At 35.0% G+C, this 14,830-nt stretch overlaps 1 protein-coding gene across 3 annotated transcripts in view; it reads right to left on the bottom strand.

Moving 5' to 3' along the window:
- LOC150108163 (uncharacterized) overlaps positions 1-14,830 on the bottom strand; it is a 461,861-nt gene that overhangs the window by 88,342 nt on the left and 358,689 nt on the right. The gene's annotated exons all lie outside the window — the stretch shown is intronic.

The following is a 14,830-nucleotide window of genomic DNA, read 5'->3' as shown; positions in this document are numbered from 1 at the left end:
AGATCATTTTGTTAGAATTTTGGTTTACTTTCCTTTTTTTATGATAGATATAGCTTTTATGAGTGTGAATTATATGGGTTTCTGGGAGGGATGGTGAAGAGATGAATTTGACAGAATTTATTCTACTGGATTCACTACTGATAATAATAATAATTATTATTATTATTGCATGGAGTCAGCAGATTCATCGTGGGAGGTTCATTCAACTGACAGCATATTTATCATACCGAATCTTAAAATTCTTAGCACTCCTTGCACTAACAACACATTCTGGTAATGTGTTCCATTCATTGACAATTCTTCATGTAAAAGATCTCCTTACACCCCTCTTCACCACACTCTTACATAACTTCCAAGCATGACTTCTGGTTTTTCTTCTCTCCCCTTTACTCTTTTTATAATCACATCTGGATTAATCCAATAAAATCCTCTCACTAACTTAAATGTCTCTATCATATCACCTCTCTTCCTCCTACCCACTAAACTCTACAATCCGCATTTATTCAACCCTCTCTCCATAGCCAGCAGTCCAAAGTCCTCATATTATCTTAGTCACTCACCTCTGGACCATCTCCAATGTCTCTACATCACACTGAAAACCAGATGACCAGATCTGAGCACAATAGTCCAAGTGTGGTCTGACTAGTGCTTTATACAGTCACACAATCACTTCCATATCCCTACATGTTAGAGTACTTCTTATCATAGTAGCACTACAATGTGCAGCCTTTGCAACAATAGCAATATGCCCTCTAAACTTCAGTCTACTGTCAACCATCACTCCCAAATCTCTAATCTCATCTAGCATCTAAACCCTTCCTGCAGTAGGCACTGTCAATACAGTACATAGCCTTATATTTCTGAACTCCAAAATACAACACCTTGCACTTATTGATATTAAAACTATAACCCCCACTCCTTTGTCCAAGTTAAAAGTCTATTCTAATCTTCCTGAAGGAAATTAACATAAGCAGTACTACTTATAATTCTTCTCAACTTTGCATCATCAGCAAACAACTTAAGATTCCCAGACAGTCCACATGATATATCGTTTACAAACAAGTTAAACACACAAGAGGCCCAAGAACAGAACCCTGGGGCATGCCACTGGTTACCCTCCTTTTTTAAAACACTACTCCATCACACACAACCTGTTGGCATCATTCAGAGAGCCAATCTTCATTCCCATCTTCTGCAACTTGTACACCAACTTATCATGTTGGTGTACAAGAAGTCCAAGAATATTGCTGTATATGCTTCTCCCTTATCTAACACATTCCTCACCTTATCATAAAATGTAAGAAACTGCTAAAACAGGATCTACCCTTTAAAAATCCATGCCGACCATCATAAAGAATGCTATGTCCATCAACCTAATCCTGTTTTCTATTTCTAACCAATCTCTCCAACACCTTGAGTGCAACTGCAGTAATGCAGACTGATCTATAATTGGAAAGTTCTGTCTTAGAACCATGTTTGTGGAGTGGTATTATTTTGCTTTTTTTCCCACTCTTTAGGAAATCTACTCTGCAAAACTTTCATTAAATAACCAGGTCAAGTGCATAGTCAACTGGGTGCATGTTCCTTAAGAATACATGGTGATATATCATCCATTCTCACAGCCCTATTAACATCTAACCCAACCAACACCTGATACACATCTGATTCTTTCACTTCCAATTCTCCTAATACTTACCTCCATTCTATATATTACACCACATCATTTACACCCATGTGACATATAATGATAAAGTGCTCATTCAATAATTCCACTATATCCTTTGCAAATGTTATTCTACTGCTATGACTATCCACCAGTGTCAATCTGCCATAATTATTTTTTCTCTTGCTTGCCATATAGCTGAAAAATCCCTTGAGTTAACTTTGGCCTGACAAGCCAATCTCCTCTCATACTGCATCTTTTCTTTCTTTACCATGCTCATCACCTTTCTAGCCTGCACTTTATACTCTTCATGGATCTGATCACCACCAACTGTCTTGTACCTCCTCCATAGCATTTTCTTTTCCAGCACAGCCTGCTTGATTTTGCTGTTCATCCATTTCACTCCTACTCTATTTACTTGCTTAACCCTTGGTATGCAGTTATACAAAGCTTTTGTCAGATACTGCCTTGCGAGTTTCCATGCATGGTCAACATCTTTTCAGCTCAGCATATCAACCCAACATTACTGATGCTAACTGACCACAGAGCTTCCTATAATCACCCACTTTATACTTCCACATATATCTATTTTTGGCAGTAGCCCTTTCTTGTTCCATCACTTCCCAAACAAGTATCTCATGATCACTCTCACCAACTGGTGGCAGTGTCAACACCTCATTAACAAAATTACATCTTATAAGTTATCATCAAATCCAAAACATTAAAGCCTCTAGTGCTTCAGTCACATGCTGCTTAAGATATTTATCTCTCAGAAATTCAGCAAACTCACTCTCCTTGTTCCCATACACCATCTCCTCCTTCCATTCTTTGCCAGCCTGGTTGAACAAGTGGTTAGCGTATCCACTCTCCAGCCAAAAGGCTGGAGGTTCGAATCCCACTGTGGGCATGGATGTTTGTGATTGTCTGTGAAACTACTAGTGGTGGTGGTCGGCAGTAGATGGCATTGGTGTAGATGATGCAAGTAGTTGTAGTTGGTGGATTGAGTGGTGGAGATGGCGAACTGTAGAGTAGGTGCCCTCCCTTGATGAGTCGTTGGACTCCCTGGAGGTGTCATGTAATAATAATAGTAATAATAATAATTCTATATTCCTGTAATTAAAGTCTCCCATCAGGATCACCTTCGTTTTACATGCTCAACTAATTTGCCTAAACATTTCACAATCAGTATTCTCTGCATTCCTATGGCCTATAACAGCATCCCTTCATATATACTAGCCTGTTTATTTCAACTTCACACCACACAGATTCAAAATCTGTGCATGCACTATCAACTTCCACACTTTGCAGACACAATTCTTCTGCCATCATTAACAGCAATCCTCCTTCTTTTTTCACATTTCTATCTTACCAGAAAATTATATAAATCCTTGTATTTCTATTCCTGACATCACATCCTCCTCAGACAACCAAGTTTCACTTATTCCAATTATCTTTGGGCATATTGACTCAATGCAACAAACTCAGTTCTGTTGTTTTGAATACTCCTTAGATTTGTGTACAAACATAACAATCTGTGTCTTTGATACCAGCACCAACATTCTCTATTCTAGCTGCTATACCACACATCTCTCTCTTCGGTCTGACCATTCCTGTTTCCCTGATCCTGACTCTGATTTCCATTCCTACCTGTCTCATCCTCACCTTTATGCATTCCATCACCTTGTGCTGCTGAAACCACATCTTTGACCTCATATCCATCTTCCTTCTGTCACACAATCCGTTTAGTTATGCTATCCTGTTTTTCAAGTAAACTCTGATCATTTACTACATTAAATTTTTTTTGTCTCTGTGCCTTCTCAGAAAACAATAGCCTTTCTAAATGACCAACACTAAACCCATTCAAATGAAATCCATCAACTTTAAATCATTTGAACTTTCCTTTAAATTCACTCCACAGATTTACAATTTGAACCCCTTTTCCTCACGCAACTCAGTCATCTTACTATTCATCATCTCTGCTCTCCTTCTCAATTCACTGTTATCATATCTGGACAACACGCCCAGGGGCGGACTTAGGCATGGGCTTTATGGGCTTCAGCCCAGGGCCCCATTAAATCAAAGGGCCCCCCCTTCGCAGTCAAAAAAATAATAATAAAAACAATTTAAATTACAAATTTAAGAAAAAATAAATTATACAAAATTTTTTCATACCTAGGTAACGTTAAAATCGTTAATTTGCAACATTATTGGATTTGAATTAAATATCAAATATCAATGTTTTAAATGACAGTAAATACAGCTCTGTCTTCCACTGCCTCTGTTGGTAGTTGGTAAAATCAAAATATACTTTGTCATTTGTCAATTATGCAAATAATATAGCAACGTCGGAATGGGATTGCAAGTCTAGCTCATCCAGCTCATCTAAAGCTTGTTAGCTTAGCGTAGCTCTCAAATATATACTTTCTGCTCTCACCATTTGACATAGCTGAATATTAAATAGTCATTTGTTCGGTGAAGTGTACTGTTCAGGTGTTTCGTTTCTTCACTGGTAAGTATCGGCAAAGTTTACTAAATAAATATACATTAAACGTTAAACAACCTAATATGGTGTGGATTTTTTTTAGGGTTTTTTTTTTTTTAATTTCTTTTCGGATTAAATAAATACCTAAAAAATGTCTGGTAGAAAATATAAAAGCACGGCTGAAAAATGAAAAACAATTAAATAGAGAAAAAGAAAGAAGTAAATGTGCCAATATTTCAAATTTTTTTGTATTGGAAAATAAAAATGAAAATCTAAACAATACAGGTGCAGTAATAAGCGAAAGAGAGAATAACTTAACCAAAGAGAAACAGAAAAAACAACGTTGACGGACATTCAGTATCAGATAAAAATATATAAGACCTAGATGATGACCAGCTCTCTGAAGTCTCTGTTGATGTTTTGCAAGAAGATATTGATAAAGAGGCAGAAGAGGCTTTAAAAAATGCAGAGTTGCTTGCTAAATATGTTGACGTAGGTGTGTGGCCTACACAGCTAAATGATAATTTTATTAATCACTGTCTCTCACATGAAATGACTTATTTCCAAAATAAAGATCCAAAAAATATATATCCAGTTTCAACAAGGTATTACAAAGAACAAAACAGATCATTTTCAAATAAGTTCTTTGTGCAAAAAATTAAAAATGGTTAATTACTGGAAAGGTCTTGGTTGTACTATTCTACCAGTATGGGAAGTGTTTTTTGTCTAGCATGCAAACTTTTCTCTGAAATCCCTTCTCAATACACAACCGGATTCTCTGACTGGAAACATATAGGACCATATTTAGAAAGTCACGAAAATTCTAATGAACATAGGAAATCATTGTTAGCATGGTTAACACGTAAAGAAAATAAGTCTGTTATTGTTACACAGTTGCACGAGCAACTAAGAAAAGATACGGAATATTACCACGTCCTAAAACGTGTTATTGCAGTTGTGAAATATTTAAGTGTAAGAGGCTTGGCATTCAGAGGTCACTAGGAAATATTTGGCTCTCCGCACAATGTTAATTTTCTCTGGAATTACTAGCAGAGTTCGATCCATTCATGCGCAAACATATCCAACAACGAGAACCGCAGCGAAAGTTTCACTTCGTACTTATCAAAAACAGTTTATGAACAACAAATAATAGATTATGGGAAAGCAAGTAATAAAAAGAATTATAGCTGAAATAAATAGTGACAATGCAAAGTACTACTCAATTGTGATGGACTCGACACAAGATTTGTCCTACAATGACCAACTAGCTATTATAGTATGATATTGTTTTGAGGGAAAAGTGTATGAAAGATGTCTATCTTTCATCAAAATTTGTAGTCACATTGGCCTATCTTTATTCAATTCCTTACAAGAATTTCTAGAAAAAAATGGACTGCCATTGGATAATTGTAGAGGACAGTCTTTTGACAATGTGGCAAATAAGTCTGGCCAATACAATGGGGTGCAAGCACATTACAAACAAAAAATAAATACGCTGATTATGTGCCGTGTGCTGCATATTCCCTAAATCTATTTGGAGGAGAAGCGATTAAAGTTGCAACTCAAATTGTGAACTTTTTTGGAATAGTGCAACAAATATATGTTTTCTTTTCTGCATCTACCCATAGGTGGGAGCTTCTAAATCGTGAAACAAAACTAAAATTTTCGATAAAAGGTTTAAAGACTAGATGGTCTTGTCACTATGATGCTGTTAGAGCTTTAAAAAATAATTACGGTAATATCACGAACATATTAAAAAAGGAACGTTTAGTGACAATATAGATGAGAAACTTGATTTTTGAAGAGAGGCACAGAAATTATATAATGATTTGGTGAAACTTGAAACTGCGATTTTAACTGTTTTTTGGGAAGAAAATTTACAGAGATTCAATATAGTTAACAAAAAAGTTCAGATCCCAGTTATGGGGCTCTGGAATTTCTCACCTTCACATATGTGAAGGTGAGAAATTGACTACGTCATTAGAAGTGTTCATGAGCAACTTATGAGAACAATCAGATCAGAAACTAAACGAATACAAGGAGACAGCCAAAAAATTAAGTACTAGTGTGGAAAAAGAATACAGCTATTTAAAAAAGAGACGTATTACTTCAAAATTTTCAGAAAAACCTACAGAGAAAGTTTCGCTAAATGAAGCAGAAAAATTTAAAAGGAAATGCTATACGTTGCATTAGACAAGTTGATTATGGATTTAAACAGAAGAGGCCATGTCTACAGGGAATTCAGCAAAAGATTCAAATTTTTAATGGATTTGCAAGACATTAATATCGAAAATATTGACTTGGAAAGTGCACATAATGTTATTGATTATTATTCGGATGATACAGACTCACATTTAGTCAATGAATGCATTCAGTTAAAATCCTACTTACAGACTAAGCCAGATTTATATGACTCATGCAGTGATATATTCAAGCTAATTTATGAAAAGAAACTTGTCGATGTTTTTCCGAATTGCTATACAATCTTAAAAATTTTTTTTGCCTTGCCAATCACCAGCTGTGAGGCAGAGCGATCCTTCTCCAGGATGCCCTATATAGAAAATAAATATAGGACAACAATGATGAATGAAAGATTAAATTATTTATCAATTCTTTCCATAAACTGTAATTTAACCAAAGAATTACAATGTGATGATCAAATAAAAGAATTTGCAGCGCAAAAATGCAGAAGAGTTACTCTTTAAATGTCTCTTTAATGTGTTAAAAAAACTTACATTATATAACTCCTGGAATGTTTTATTTATTTTATTTTTAAGAATAAGTATTATTATATAAATATATATTTTCTTAGTCTTTATTCTTGACGTGAGAATTTGTTGTTTAGTTTTTTCATTTGTTATTAAAGTAATACCTAATATATTTTATTTATGTTTGATGTTTGTTATGTATACAAAACCTTTTTTCATTATAGCTGTATATAAAAGTTTGTATATCCAAGTGCATCAAATAAAATAAAAAAGTTCTTCAATGTCTGTTGCCTATATTTTTTTCTATTAAAAAAAGGATATAAAAAAAACGGTTTTTCGACAAAATGGCAAATGAGTTGCCACAACTAACCCAAAACTGGGTTAATTTGATAGGCCCCCAAAGTTAACAGTTCGCCACTGAACACGCCTATGAGTATTCTTTTTTTACCTGCCATAACAACTTCCTCAAGTCTTCATCAACATTCTCCCCCCCCCAACTAAGTCATTTGTGGCCACAACTACCACTAATTTTGATGCCTGGTCTTTCCTTTTCTGCGGCACACAGTTATTTGCTTCACTTCTCCACCAGGAAAGTATGTTCTAGGCAGTTCATTTTTGTTTTATGTTTTGATCTACACAGCTCTGCAGCTAACATAACTGATGCTGATTTATGGACTCATACTGACAGAATGATTAACTGCTTATGTAACTAACATCTTTTATATCAAAACATCAAGAAAAATGTTTCAATATCTATATGATAAAAATAAAAAAAAAAAATCTCTATACCAGATGAAAAGGTAGTTATTAATTGTTCTCACTATCCTTTAATCAAAACTGAGAATAAGAGAAAAAAAATGGCTTTGGGTTTTGCTAGTATTCCTCTTTACATTCCAAAACTGGCAATTTATGCAATACGCTATTTGCTATCTACTGCCAAATTCAGCAAGTGAGGTTCAAAGCTGCTGTCCTTATTTTATCATCTTTATGCAAAAAAGGAACATTACTAATTTAGAAAAGTAAACACTCCATAATTTAAAGAGAAACAAAAACATTATCCTCAAGGCAGACAAAGGTGATATAACAGTAATCATAAATGTAGAATTGACTATTAGCTTACTACATATGTTAGCTATGGTAACATGAACCCAAACCCATTCTCTGTGGGCTACAGATTAAAAAAAAAATAGTCCATTCTTGAATAATTCAGAGAAGTTAATTGTATGTTATTTAATTGCATTCTACTGTATGTATGTGAACAGTATAAAAATAGCTATTTTATGTCTTATGCAGGTAGACTGTGTCTGGAGACTAAGTGGGATAGTAGAGAATATTTGTGTGATAAGTGTCACATGAGAAGTCTTAGCATATGAAGCAAAGGATGAGACTTTATACATATTTGTAAACAAAGCAGAGAAATTATAGAACTAAAGCAAATAGTATAGATCTGAAGATCTGTTTCATGCAGTACAGTGCAGTGCTAAACATTGGAGAAGGGTAGAGAAGTAAGCCAAGCATAGAATCAGTTTACAGCAGCTCACTCAAATGTGAGGGCTGTTATAAAGAAGCAAAATCATTAGGAGAAGGAGCTGGTAAACTCCAAATTGCAGAGTTCAAAGCCATACAAAAGGAGAAAGGTAGCTAACTGGGGTGGGATTTAAAATCTTCAGAGTTTGAAGAATTAAAATTTTGCTAATATTTATGATTTTACAGATAGCTGGATTTTGAGGATGAAACTGGCAATAACACTAAGTTTAATGGAACCATACCCAGCACATCAATGACAGCAACTCTATTAATCCTGTTATGAAGAGCTTATGAGAGAGAGAGAGAGAGAGATTGTAGCAAACAATATGATGCGATTTATTCAGATTTTAGCAGCCTTTTATAGTGAATCACATATAGCCTACTAATTAAGGTATATGAATTGGGTATTGATGATTTAGTTAAGTAGATAGATAATTGGTCTCCAGAGAGGCAGCAAGAAGTAAGATTCAGAGGGGAGACTTACAGAAGTCAGGTAGTTATGAGTGAAGTTATAGAGGATTCAGTGACTTATGCAATTCAACAAAAATTGCTGAACCCTGAAGAATCTGTTATAGGTACAGGTATTAATTGTAAAATTTATTTCTTTGATGATGATGTAAATATGAGTACAGTAGTTAATTATTCTGCTGACTTCAGAATGATCTTAAGTAACTAGAAAAGCAGCTAAGGAAATGGGGATTAAAATTCACTGTGAGGAAATGTAAATATATTTGTTTTGGTAATAAGCTTTAATATTGGATATATGTAACTCCCCACTATGCCTGCTACATTAAGTAAAGATGTTGTCAACAAAGAGTGTTTCAGGTCTCACTAGTACAAATGTATCAATTACAATCACAGTTGACAAGCACTGACAAATCATGTTATGTTATTATGAAGAGTCACAGATGCAGTTAGATATTACAGATATCAACAGGTATTGTGTGATTTCTGTTGTCATTTGTTGCATGTATACTGTGCAAAGATTGATGAATCGGCATACAAACTTCTTGTTAATTTCAACCAGCCTTTCTTCTATCCTCTGTACCCTCTCTTCAATTACAGTTCCTAAATATAGAAAGGTGCTTATCACTCTTGACAAAACCCTTTCCTGCAAAATTAAATCAATAGAAAGAAACCAAGCTTGAAAATTGATTCATGAATGATGCCTTGGCAACAACACACTTGCTCTTTTTTCTCTCCTTTCCAGGAGCGGGAGAGAGAAAAACTGTTATCCTCAGCTTTCACAGAAGAAGACAAAACAGTTTATAAAGGATGACAACATTAAGTTAGCTGGAAAATATAACTTTGAATCCAAAAAAACTGTCAGGTATCACAGACAATTTTTGGAACTACAAAGAAACAAAAAAGATGTAGGAAACCTTCCACACCTGGTAAAAGTGATCTGTGATACACTGACAGGCAGATTAGAATTACTAGCAATGATGAACAACATGTGAAGATGCACAGGTGCTTCTTCCTTCTGACATATATCAGCTGGATCTTATCTCTGCTCACTAGAAACAAGGTTGTTAACTATGCTAATAGAAAAAAATCCATCTCCAGTCAGTGATACCTAATCTACTTTTCCTGTGAAACTCAAATTTTGACCACCTCAAGCACTACTCATTTAAGCATTCCCAATTACACAATCTTTAACTCCTTTCATCTCAAAGATGTCTTTATGCATATTTTTGCCCACACATAGCAGTGATGAGTTATAGATCTTGTGACCACTACTCATGCAGAGTCAATATGAAGTTTGTTCTAATATATACAGTACTGAGAAGGTAGGTGACTAGTGGTGAACATCATAATCATAAATTGTCAATATACAGCCTCTCCCAGTCAAGTCAGCCCCACCTTTTCAAGGTGTGGCCTGTTTCTACCAAAGGGGGGCTCTAGCATCAGCAAGTATTCCCACTGTATAAGGATAACTTCCTAGTAGGAGGAAATGTCAACTAAACCCACTAGGTAGAGAGGACTTTCATTTCCAGTGAAATACCACCATTCTGCTTAATGGGTGCCTGAATGGCTGTTGCCATGTTTGATTCCAAGAGGAGGAGGTTCTGATTTCTGTCCTTCAAAATGTATTATGTGGTGTAATTGGGGCCTTATATCAAGCAATACATCTCTGTATTTGAGTTGTAAGTCAGCATTTACAATTGAAGGAAGTGTGGGAAGATGACCTGATATAAAATTAGATGTAAGAAAAAGGTGCACTATTTCCACTGCATTACTTATCAATATAGATCACATTATGAAGGAAAGTGGCATTATAAATTATTTCAAAACTGGAGATGCTGATCTCATCTCTTTATTTTATGCAGATTCCTTAACTAAATTGAATAGCTGCATAAAGTATAAATTTGGTATGAAAATCAACAATAAAAAGACAAAGTCAATTGCATTTTTGCAACTGCATTCCTGAATGGGAAACATAGAATATGTAAAAGATTTCAGCTATTTAGGCACAATTTCAGTTAAGATGGAAAATTAAATATGGAAATAGACAAAATTTAGCATGGGACGAAGTCAACAATAAATTTATAAGGAATAAGAAAGAAATTAGTCAAACACTAAACTATTTGTATACAAGACAATGTTCAAACCAATTTAACTTATGGATCTGAGAGCTGGGTAAAGACCACAAAGATGAGAGTTCTGAAAAAAATTTAGGGAAGTGAACACATAGCATCATAGTCGATATCATATTAAGTTATTAGAAGGAACTTGACATTGTTAGCATTCAGGAATGTGTGAGCAAAACAAATATCAGGTGGTATGATCATTTAGAAAGAACAGGTGAGGAAATGTTAGCACAAGTGTTTGATGCCAAGATGACAGGAAAAAGGACAAAAGTAGACTGAAACATAAGATCTTACAATATTGTAGTCCTGACAGATCAAGGACATTTGGAAGAAAACTGCTGTTGGGACTTAGTAATAATGTAAATTTTTTTATATTGAACTATCATGGTATCCTGGGAGCCTCCATAGCTCAGTCAGCATAGACAAAGCCCTTTGGTCAGAAAGACCTGGATTTGATTCCTGTCCAAGATGTGAGGAACCTTTATCTAGTCTCTTTCAACTAAAGGTGAGTTAGCCAGTCTCATACAGAAGTAGGAGGTTTTTTCACCTAGAAATTTGGTTTTTTTTTTGTCCCCCAGAACAGGCAAACTGGCCCAGTGACCACACACATCTATAGGCATAGGGACAACCACCTTATCCTTGAGACGGTAGCAGTTGTGAAGTCCACAGCTAAAAAACCTCAATGGTTCTTGAAAAGCTTAAGACAAGACTATCATGGTATCCTATATACTCCCCCCTTTAATGTTCCTGTGTGAAGTCCAGGAACATTAAAAAATTCATAGAAGAGAAGTTGAGCCACTTCAAATCATAATGCATCTTTCATTCCTGCAACAAATTTTCAGTTGCAAGAAATTCTTCCTTTTTCATAGAATGCACAAACTTTTCATTACAATAAATCTTTACTAAATCATGAAAACCAGTTACCCTCTTTCCTTTTGCCAACATTTCTCTGGTAATTGATAGTTTGCTTTTCTTGTTGTCATAGGAGAAGATTTTCCTTTGTCAGTACTGTATGTGCTATTCATAGGTCTATTTGCATGCTTCATAGGCTTATTCTTGGCAATATCATAAAGTGGCCATTCTCTCTCTGTTTTGCACTTTGCTGTATCTTTTCAAAATGGAAAGCACAGTGGAGACTACATATTCTCTGTGCTTTCTGTGCTTTCCATTTTGAAGCCAAACAAGAAATGTCAACAACACTAAAAATTAACCTGAGCATTTGTTTCACAAATTATAAAAAACACACCACACAAATGTTTACTCTTGCTGATGGAAGGACTATGGCACTGTGTTCTGCTGAACAGAAAAGCCAATGAAGCTAGGAGGCCATTCGTTATAAGAAACAACACTCTTTTACAAATACAGCATGCAGTGTGCAAGCCAAATGTACAAAAGGTGTAGTGCATTATGTACCTCCAAGAGGGTCTATTTACAATTCCACTGTATCAAGTTTTTTTAAAAAACACACGTTCAGTGTAGCACAGGAAAAGTATGCAAAAACAATATGATCATCTTCTGTATGCTGCTACCAGAATTAAAGCATACAATGAGATACAAACATGGCAGAACATTAATAATATATAACAAAAGACATACAAATTGCAAATAAAATAATATAAACAGCAGTATAAATGAAAGAAGATATACAGATTAAACAAATATCTTAGTAAACAAGCCATGCAATGCTTAGACATCCTAACCTTTGTCCTCCAGAGGACAAAGATTCCTGACAACTTACCTCACAAAACATTCTCAAAAAACTGCAATCTCCAACTCTTCAAGAAAAATGTCAATAAACTTTTTTTCCAACCCTCACATGTACCACATACATGGCAGTAATGTCATAGATTATTCTACCTCTTGTATGGGATCAACATATGTGTTTGAAATTAAAGAAACTGGAGATCAACTAACATTCAAACACCCCAGTGTATAACAGAATAGTGTCTATGAAATAGATCTTCTAGTAGTAATAATGTTTCTTCTCTAAACACATTAGTAAAAAAAAAAAAAAAGATTTGTTATATCTAAACTTAAACTTATTAATACAAGGCGTGTTCAAAAACAGACTGAACATTTGCTATAAAGACTTTATTGCTCATTTTACAACATTTTAAGCACTGTCACACTTCAAAGTAGTCTCCTCTACTGGTGATACAGCATTCCCAATGTTTCTTCCATTGTTAGAATGCACTTTCTGTGATGGCACACATTCTCTTATCGCATTTTCCTGAATTTCCTCTATGGTTTGGAAACGATGTTCTTTCAAAGTGGTTTTAAGTTTGGGAAACAGGAAAAAGTCTGCTAGGGCACAACGGATGTCAGTCAACAAATGCAGCATGAAATTTGCACTGATGCGACACATCTGAAGTTTTTCAGTCAAAATTTGATGGCAAGATCCCACTTCGTCAGCAACTTCTCAGAAAGTTAAATGACGATTTCCTCGAATCACAGCACGAACTCACTTGACATGGTCATTGTCTGTTGATGTGGAAGATCATCCAGGCCCGGGATCTTCACGACCGACATTTTGCCCTTTGAAAATGCTTAAACCACTCATACCACTGCATTTGGCTCATACAGTCCTCCCTGTTAAGAAATTGAAATGTCTCTGTAAAATTTTTACCAAGTTTGCAGCAAAATTTCACACACACGTTGTTCTTCAAGCTCTTTCATTGTCACTTTGAGACAAATCCAATGAACAGCTTGTGCACGTGCTCACTTCAGCAGATGTAACGCGACAACTAATGCTCAAGGCAGAACAGGGCAAATGGCAGTTTGTTGTCAAAACCTGCCACTAGGTATGCTCAGTAGCCACAGCAGGCTGTCTGTGCTGGTTGGCGCATTATTTAAAAAGTTTGATCTTTTTATGAACACTCCTCGTATATCTGTAGAATCCAAAATGGTCATGCAAGTTAGAAGTTAAGCATTTAGCAAGGTTATATGCTGAAAAAATCTCGCATCTACAACTGGCATAATGTGATAGCTTTTATGGATTTTAGAAACGATGTTCCATAGATCTGTGGGATAATGGGATATTTCAATGTTATTTGATCTTCAGTTTCTTTTAAGCCAGTTGCAAAGGCTCTTCATCAAGTCATTCTGTTTTATTATGAGTGCTCCTCATAATATACTCTATTGGTTTACCAATGCTTCCATTAACATCAGTTCATGAATTAAAAAAATCATTCTTTTCAAGTTGAAAGTAACTTATTGTATTTTTCATCTTATAAGACACACTTATTGGATGCATCAGATATTTCATGTCAAATTTTTTTGGAAAAAAAAAACATTCTCCACAGTATAAGATGCACCAATTATGCATCAAATTTTTCTATTTTAAATTTTAATACATGTATTATCCGTTTATTAGATAAAAAAATTATCCTCCGTACCATCAAGAGAATTACTAATGCCACACTTTTGAAAAGATTTTATAATAATTTCAAGTTTCACTTCATTCCGTGAACTCTTTACCCATTCTTACACCTGCAAAATTCTGGCCTTCTTTCTCCTACCTGTAAATGTTTCTTCAAAATTTTGGAGATTGCATCCAATTGACCCGTTTTTCCCTTATAAATCCTTTAAATGGTTTGGGATTACAGCTATTTTTGTGTTAATTTTGCAAAGTTCATTCTTAACAGCTTGGATTTTATGGCATCTAAACTGATCCCATACTAACAAAGCAGGTTTCTGATTTAAACTGCCAGGACATCCGGACCACACCTTCTTTATCCATAACGTCATTTTCTTCCTCATCGATCCGTACTTTTGGATGAATATAAATGTAAACTAGTTTGGAAAATTTTTCTTTGGGCATTGTTTTTGTTTAAAAATTAAAAAAATGGCAATTTTGTTC

This window comes from Typopeltis vanoorti, chromosome 3, assembly GCF_054136105.1.
Source record: "Typopeltis vanoorti isolate ZY-2024b chromosome 3, IOZ_Tvanoo_1.0, whole genome shotgun sequence".
Taxonomy (NCBI): Eukaryota; Metazoa; Arthropoda; class Arachnida; order Uropygi; family Thelyphonidae; genus Typopeltis; species Typopeltis vanoorti.
Note: the sequence above shows the minus strand (reverse complement) of the source record. Positions and strands in the feature narration are given on the sequence as shown.